Raw genomic sequence first — 9101 nt, forward strand, 5'->3', positions numbered from 1 at the left:
CCTGCTGAAGTGCTTATGTAGGTGGGAGCTAATAAGAGCTCTGTCACTGTTTTCCTTAAGAAACGCTCCTGGCAGCCATGGGCAGTCAAAGTCTCACTAATGGAGAAATGGTGCCTGCCTATGCCTGCCTCTTCCTTCCTTGCTCCTGTGCTGCTCACCTTCACCCTTGTTCATACCTTGTACTCCTTTGTGCTGGGACAAACACTTTTCTGTCTGCTATTACTTACCTTAATGAGGTTACTTTTAGCCCAGATAAGTCTTGTGTGAATGCTTGGGATAGGAGTTTTTGAGTGTGCATATCAGGGGGGAATACACATCTGGGAGTGAGAAGGCATCAGATCCAGCTCAGCCAGCACACACTGCTCCAGCAGCTGCAGTGTTAGGATGGTATGGGACATCCCTGAGCAAGCGGCAACAGACCCAGTACTTGTTTAAATGGCTGAAGCAGAGCGAAGTGTAGCAATCCAAATTGCAACACAAGCAAGGAAACTTGTGTTTTCATCAGACCATGGACCTCGGGAAAGATGACTTGTAACCCTTGTGACAAATGGGGCAGAAGAAAGGGGACCTGGGGGAATCCTTGAACAAATACTGTCAAAGGGTACCTCCTTGGGCAGGCTAGCTCAAAAGACCTGGAAAGTGCCAGCTTCCTTCTGTAGTGTTATTGTATGGTCTGAGGGCCAGAGAGCCGTTGCTGTGGCAACAGATTTGTCAAATGCTGCTTTATTTCGGTGGGATGTCCAAAACAATGTTGAAAATAGGCCATGGGACTGCTGTGCGGCAGTGCATCAAAAGACCGGTTCAGGGCTGCTGGGGAAGCCCGATAGTGGTGGGCTGGGGTTCAGCGTGATGCCCTACAGCCTTTTTTGGGTGAATCAAACATGACACTGTGGCTTTTGGAGTTACTCCCTGGCAGCAGCCTGGGACCTTACACTTCAGGATGATTAGCAGAGCTTCTGCTTTCCTCTGAAATACACTTCAGACTATGAGGACAGCAGCCCTGCTGGACCTAGAGAGAAAAATTGGGGCATGCTAGGAAAGCTAGGAGCATGCAGTCACGTTGAACACTGGGGATAGCTGGGACTGTGTGGGTGAAGATGAGAGGTGTCCCGTCTTTCTCTAATTGCACTGTTGAACAGCACACTGGGAGATGTTAGGTGGCTGTTTTCTGTTTAGTCTCCCACATGGCTTTGCCCTGCAGCCACATAGCTGTCTTGGCCTCCAGACACTGGTGAAGTGTAGCTTCTTTTGGGCCTGTATGCTTCCTCTTCTCCAAAACTCTGCTCTGTCCCAGCTTTTGAGCTCTGCTGCGAGTTTGCTGAATTGCATTTCTGTGCCAAGGCTGGTTAGGCACCCACACACAGGCTGGTTGCCTGTCTGTCCTTTCATTTCTGTCCAAGGCAGAAAACAGATGGTTCAGTAGCTGCAGTAGTTCAGGGCAGTCAGTAGCTATGACAACTCCCCAAGCTGTTCTTGTAGCGGGTGTAAGGGAGCTAAAAGGCTTTTGTTTTAGCACTTACAAACTTCATTGATCCAGGAAGAAAGTTGCAAGAATAACCAGTTTTCTGTGCTACTGGGTCCATGAGCTTTTGGGAGGGCTTTTGGAGGCAGGGTTTGTAGGGATCTGTGTGGAAACATCTGAGGAACATCTGAGGTTGAGCCAGACTTTTGGCCAGGAAAGCTCACAGCAATCAATGGAGTGTTCCTGCAAAGGAGCTGGCTCCAATGTCCTTCCACCACTCTGTCAGGAGAATGGAGTACACCCTGTATCGGACAGAGTGCAGAGAAACAATTTTCATGCCAACAGGGATATATCAGTGCCCATGTGGCTCTCAGGTATAATGCTAGGAAGAATGTGAAGGTTAAAGCTGCCTAATCCTAATGAGCAAAATGATTCAGAGATGGTTATGAGTATTTGAAGCTGATTTTACTAGGTGTATCGTACCTGGAATGCCTTTCCCAGCTCTGTAGATGTTGTTGGACAATAAATTGTGTGGTTTTATGCTTTTGGGTACTTGCACCATTTGTAGTGTTGCACTTGTCAGCTGTGCAGTGTTAATCCTATCTGACCTGGATAGAGGTCTGAGACGGGACAAGACAAGAGGCCAAGAAGATGATAGGAACTCTACTGGGTGAAAGCAAAGGTTTGCCTGCAGTAGTGGAGGCCAGAGGATTCTCCCAACCTCCAGGTTTTGGCTTAGAGACTTGCTGAATTAGGAATGGGTCCCTGTATGTATGACCTTGAGGGATTTTTCTTCCATGAATTTGTCTAGTTGCTGCTTTATGAACCCACAAGAACTTTAAGCTTCTACAACATCCTGAAGCAAGGAGTTCCCCAGTGTAACACCATGTACAAGCAGAAGCAGAGTGTTGAACAGAGTGAGCCCAGCCAGAAATGAGCTTAAGGCAACAGGATGGGGAGAGAGAGTGAAAACACCAGCAGAAACTGGAGCTGATATTACTGTCCCAACCTTCAGCACAAGCATGACAGAAGAGGGTGGAGGGAATAGAGCTGTGCTTGAAGGGTAAGATCTGTGGTGTCCAGGTAAAGGGGTTAGAAGAGCAAGTGTAGGAGGCAAGCTTGTTAAAGTGACAATGTGGAAGATAGGTCTGAGAAGAGCTTTTACATATGCTAAATATCTGGGGAAAATGGAAATTTGAGAAGTGGAGAGGGGTAGATGGAAGTGATGGGGGAGACAAGGAAAGGAACAGAGGAGGGGGCACTGTAGGTCAGTCAGAGGTGCCCATCCCCTCAGCATCCTAGCTGCACCAGTGGCCAAAAGCAGATGTTGGGGAGGAGCATGATAATAGTTAATATACAGTATGATTCCCCACCCACCCACTTCCAGGGACTTCCTGAATCATAGGACTTTGTGTTCTTTGCATTCAATAATCTTTGAAGTTTTCTTACATTAATTTTTCTGGATCTGTATAAACTTTTGGCTTCCATAATATCCTGCAGGTGGTGATTTCCATGGTTTCACTGCTTACTCTGAACCTCCCTTCAGTTGTTCCAGCTGATGCCCATCAGTTTGTGTTTTATGGATGACAGCAAATATCAACTTCCTCTAGTCCTCTCCTGATTTTTATGGTTCTGTAGTAGTACTTCCTCCCACTATCAGCTGCCTCTGTTTCAGGCTGGAGGGGCTGATCCTGGGCAGTCTCCTTACATGCAGCCTTCCTGAGATGGACAAGACAGAAGCCCACAGCACTCAAGACTGAGCAGCAGTTTTCCCTCCTGGTATACATTTCTCCTCTGATACACTGTTTGTTTTTTGTACTGCTGTTAACATTAAACCAATGTGTTGGTAAACACTGCAGTATCCCTGAGGAGTCCAAGACTCCTTTCCTCGAAAGGGGCTAGGCTGGAGAATTAGATAAAAAACAGTGACATCTGAGTGCAAAGTAGACAAGAGTAACAGACAAAATGCTGTCCTTGTGGCAGGACAGTTGGGAAACTTCAGTTAGTCTAAGGCTCTCCTAAAGTTTGGATCCTGTGGCTTTCAACCAGCCTGTGGATGGTTCAGCTCCAGGCAGCATCTTGATGCTAGCACATGTTACGGGGGTGAAGAGAAGTGATGGTGACAGCCATGGTCCCTGGAGCTCTTGCAATGCTGAGCCTGATGGAGGTGGAAGGGAGGGGTGGAAGACCTCCATGTCCAATAAATACTACAAAGGCACCAGTGAGCTGGGGCTGGTTTTCCCATGCCATCCACAGGATGCTGCCAAGTTTGTGACTCACTGGAGAGATGCCTGCATAGTGTTTGTGAAATCAAATGTGACAGTAAAATCTGTTTCTGAGGACAGTACAAGTAGAAGCATGGGACACTGAGTCAGAGAAGAAAAACATCTTCCTCAGCTTTGATTCCAGTGCAGGAGTTGGGGCATTGTTCTTGAAACAGTGTGAAGAAGGCAGGAAGGTAATTCTTGAGGTCTAGGATGTGACAAGGTCCCCAGCTGTCCCACCAACATTTCTGCTTGCCTACAATACATAAAAATGTGTTGCTGAATTTAAATATAAGGCAAATGTGGAGCTTATCAAAATAGGTAACTTGTCTGCTGCATGTACAAGGCATTTTTTGATACATGGCATATAGGAGCAGCGTGCTGAGGGGCTTTGAAAGTATCAATCCATTTCTGATCAAGAGCTCCAGAGTACAGCTAACATCCTCCTTGCTCTGTTTGGCGCTTGTGCAGGTTAACATCATCGTGTATTGCTGGAGGAAAGATGCTGCACCTAGTCACTGAATGCTCAGACCTGGTCTCAGTGAACCTTTACTTGGGGAATCTTTCTGGTGCGAGGCAAGCAGCGATTTCGAAGGGGAACCAGAGGAGAGCAGTAGCAGCTTGGTAGAGAAAAGTAGAATCTCTGCTATGTACAGTAAAGCAACAGTGACTGTATCTGCTCAAACCCCAGTGCTGCTCAAAGCATCTGCTGTTCTGCTTCTTTCACATTGGCCCTGCCAGCTCCGTATAGAGAAATTCCTTTTATACTGCTGGGAGCAGAGCACCACCAAGGAGTTTGGTGGGTGATCAGAGTGTTGGCGTAGGGTTGGTGTGACTTGGTGACATGCCAAGTCCTCTCCGGCATCTGCAGAGCCTCCTGCAGTCTCCCACACTTGCTGTAGATGCTATTTGATGTCTTGTTTTAGTCACCTTGAACATTGTGGTCACTGTGGTTATTTTTGGCTGCTGTCTCATTATTTCACGTCTCTAGTCTAGCATTGTATTAGTCAATATTCAAACCACTTCCATATTGTTTAGCTTGTTCTGACTTTGAGAATTTCCTCTCTCACAAGATGCAGACATTTCTGAGACAGTTCATCCCCCAAAATACAGACATCCCTAAGAGTCACTCGGCATTTTGCCTTTGTGTTCAGTGTGGCCAGGGTGCCCCTTTCCCACCCTGTGTAAGCAAACACATCGTCTGTCTCTCTTCAGCTGCCCTGGGTGATTGTTAGGTGCCTGCAGGTGGCATGCGGGGTTGATGACACATAGTGGACTCTGGCTCTTATTTAGTCTGAATATCTTGGTTTATAACCTTTTTTTTCTGGAGTATTTTTCTCCTGTTCCCACGACTATGTATCACTGTGTGGGGTCAAGAACCAGGTGTTGGAATGAGCTCATAAAAGGCAAAATCAAATTAAGAAAAACTTTCCTTCCTGTTCTCTGACTCAAGGCTCTGGCCACAGTTATCCTCTTCTGCTGCAGCCCGTGACATCCAGGTTCTTTTTCTATATAAATGCCAGAGAAATTTTGCTTTACAAATTAAGAATGACATGCTGGACTCCTCCCAGCCCATTCCACCCTGGGGCAAGGAAGAAAAATCCTGATACTCTCACCATGTTGAGCTGTGATACAAGCACAAATCATCAGCAGCATTACCACATTTGAGCATGACTCCCCTGCATACATATGCAACCCCAGAAACCCTTTAATTTAAACTGTAGATGTATATGCACACAGGGCAGAATCCAACAAACACACCTCACCTATACTTCAGGTGGAAGAGTATGTGTTAGAACCAGACCATAGTTTAATCAGCTCCCTCTGACCTGCTTGGCCATCTGGGACTGCTAAAAGGAACACCCTTGCTACCCCAGGTTTTGCTGATGTACATCTTCAGAGCTGTCCTTATGCCTGAAGTGACTATCAGCCTCCTAATGAATTTGAATACATAGTCTAGAGACCTGCATTGCCTAAGGCTCCCTTTTCCCAGGTGTGTGCAAACACTCCCAGCGTTGTGCTCAGTGCAAAAATACAGTTCCCACGGGTATTCTGAGTAATAATTCAGCAGAAAACAGAACAGGGAGGATCTAAGCTCACATCAGCATTTGGGGAGGTGGAGGGAGTAGTACCAGGTGTACGTCCAGTCCACAAGAGCATGGACAATAGCCCCACTGTGCTCCTCCCCTGAACCCTAACCACCCGTCAGCTGAGGAATGCAAGACTCTTTGCCTGTGTGGATTTGACAGGTGTGGAGGACCCCAAGGGCTCCAACTATAATGGGACAAATTGCTGTTCTCGGATTATAGCTGTGTTTGAATCTATTGATTTTTTATTGCCTGTGATGAGTGCTGCTCTTCAGGGACTACTGGAAAACCCTACAGCTTCAAGAGCAAAAGAAGAAATTAATAAAAAGTGGCTTTAGGCCAAGGCATTAATAATTCTCATTCATCTGTAGGGTTGGGTAAGGCTGAAACATAACATATACAATGTGACGTTACCCTTTTGATGATGGGTACTGTGGAAGACCAGCAGTGTCATCACTGGGGGCCCATGCTCCCCTAACCACAGTGAGGGATTTTGCATTATCAGTATAAAAGCGCAAGCAAAAAGATAAAAAACCCAAAGTTTGAGTGCAAAATGTGTTTGTGAGAGATAGCAGAGTCTTCTAGCACTCACCAGACACGCATGGCAGCTGGCAGCTTTTTTATGTTGGCAGAGAGCACAGTAGGAGTGGGTGCCAACAGTTAATTCCCATGTGGGGGACATCCTGAAACCCAGAGCAATGGGTGCTCGTGGGACTCTTACCAACTGCCAAATCAGAGCAAGGAACATGACATGTAGGGTATGATGCTTCTTTGGAGCTGGAGAGAAACAGCATCACAGTCCTAAGGACTACGGCAGAGATTATCTGTGTAGGTCTCAAGTAGTAGCCATTTAGTTGCTGTTCCTGAAATAAAAGATGGTTATCTCCCGATTCATAAAGTGTTTCAGCTAGCAGAGCTGTTTCTGGCTAGAGGCTTTTTGCCTCCGTGCACAGCTGTGAACTGACTCTGTGTTTTGTGCAGACTTCAGCAAGGCTTTTGATACTGTTTCCCATAACATCCTCATAAGGAAGCTCATGAAGTATGGGTTGGATGAGTGGACAGTGAGGTGGATTCGGAACTGGCTGAATGACAGGGCCCTGATTGTTCTGATCGGCGGGGCAGAGTCCAGTTGGAGGCCGGTAGCTAGCGGAGTTCCCCAGGGCTCGGTACTCGGCCCGGTCTTGTTCAACTTGTTCATCAATGACCTGGACGAGGGGATAGAGTGTACCCTCAGCAAGTTCGCTGATGACACAAAACTGGGAGGAGTGGCTGATACGCCGGAAGGCTGTGCTGCCATTCAGCGGGACCTGGACAGACTGGAGAGCTGGGCAAAGAGGAACTTGATGAAGTTCAACAAGAGCAAGTGTCGAGTGCTGCACCTGGGGAGGTCGAACCCCATGCACCATTACAGGCTGGGGGATGACCTGCTAGATAGCAGCTCTGCTGAGAGGGACCTGGGAGTCCTGGTGGACAATAAGCTGACCATGAGCCAGCAATGTGCCCTTGTTGCCAAGAAGGCCAATGGTATCCTGGGGTGTATTAAGAGGAGTGTGGCCAGCAGGTCGAGGGAGGGTTTCCTCCCCCTCTACTCTGCCCTGGTGAGACCCCACCTGGAGTACTGTGTCCAGTTCTGGGCTCCCCAGTTCAAGAAAGACGAGGAACTCCTAGAAAGAGTCCAGAGGAGAGCTACCAGAATGATAAAGGGACTGGAGCATCTCCCCTACGAGGAAAGGCTGAGAGAGTTGGGCTTGTTCAGCCTGAAGAAGAGAAGACTGAGAGGGGATCTCATCAACGCATACAAATATCTTAAGGGCGGAAGTCAAGAGGACGGAAGCAGTCTGTTTGCAGTGGTGTCCAGCGACAGGACTAGGGGCAATGGATGCAAACTGAAACACGAGAGGTTTCAGTTGAATATGAGGAAGAACTTCTTTACTCTGAGGGTGGCAGAGCACTGGAACAGGCTGCCCAGGGAGGTTGTGGAGTCTCCTTCTCTGGAGATATTCAAAGCCCGCCTGGATGAAGTCCTGTGTAGCATGCTCTAGGAGAGCCTGCTTTAGCAGGGGGGTTGGACTAGATGATCTCCTGAGGTCCCTTCCAACCCTTACGATTCTGTGATTCTGTGATAGTCCCAGTGGAATGTTAATGCAATGATGCTGCTAAAAAAATGTTTTAACAAAACTGTAGATAATGATGAGCAAAACTGAGTGTGCTAAAAAATTAAATTTGAGAATGTGAAGGATAATTGAGTATTATGAAAGTACTCTAGTAAATGTCCTGAATACTGAATTCTCACAGATGTTTAATAGGATGCTGTGGCCAAAACCACACAGAGCAAGAAGAGCCCTAAAAGACAATCTGTACTAAACAGGGGGAGGTTGCAACTGATAATGATAAACATAAATAAAGTTAGGAGATACACGCACTTGTTGAGGAAGACCAGAAAACTCAGTGACAGATCCATGGGGAGAAGTACAATCAGAATGAGTCATTTAAATAGTGAATCCTGGTAAATTCACTGCCGTGTTTGTTAGTAAGTTACTGTTTTGAATCGGTTAAACTGTGTGGCCAGGTTTCTCTTGTGAAACTGGGTTTTGACTGAATGTGCTATAATAACCTTCTAGATCAGACAAAATCTTTTCTCCCAGTAGGTATCTACTAGTCACGCATTTTGCCTTTATATTTGCTTTGAATAACAGATAGATTGAGATTCCCCAGGCTTCCTATGGACACATCGGAAGGGCATTTTTTCAAGAACTGAAATCTAAATGGGTGTTATTGTGGCTCTTGGCTTAATGCAGGATTGCCCTGGCGAAATCAGTGATTTCTTAGAGTTTTTAAGGGTAAAAAAACACTTGTGGCTATTTTTCTGAACTTCCCCAAGTCTTTCCTTAGCTTTTCCCAAACTTCCAGCTTCTGTTTGTGATGCAAGGCCCCTAGAGAGAGAGTGGCATCATCCCCGGGGAGATGACTGACATCCAGATGTTTGTTCATGAGCCCATGTCTAGGTTCCCTTCAATGTCAGTGGGCAGAGTACAGTCCCTCAAAGGGTGATTTTTCTCCTGATGTGGAAAGTCCTGTCTCCCTGGGAAGGTCAGATGAAGACACTTGAGCATCTTTTTCTCTTTGAATCTAGAAAACTCAAGAGCAATTTGTAGGTGTCTCTCTTGCTCTGTGTCACTGCTTAAGCAAGATGGGATGCGTCAGACTTGGGTATGTAAATACACAGTCCAGTACTGCATAAAAAATAATTTTATTTCTACTGTCATCATTCTACACAGTATTTCCTGC

The 9101-nt window shown here is 46.6% G+C and overlaps 1 protein-coding gene across 1 annotated transcript in view; it reads left to right on the top strand.

Moving 5' to 3' along the window:
• LUZP1 (leucine zipper protein 1) overlaps positions 1-9101 on the top strand; it is a 27590-nt gene that overhangs the window by 1649 nt on the left and 16840 nt on the right. The window lies entirely within an intron of this gene.

The sequence above is a fragment of the Egretta garzetta genome, unplaced genomic scaffold (genome assembly GCF_000687185.1).
Source record: "Egretta garzetta isolate BGI_Z169 unplaced genomic scaffold, ASM68718v1 scaffold368, whole genome shotgun sequence".
Taxonomy (NCBI): Eukaryota; Metazoa; Chordata; class Aves; order Pelecaniformes; family Ardeidae; genus Egretta; species Egretta garzetta.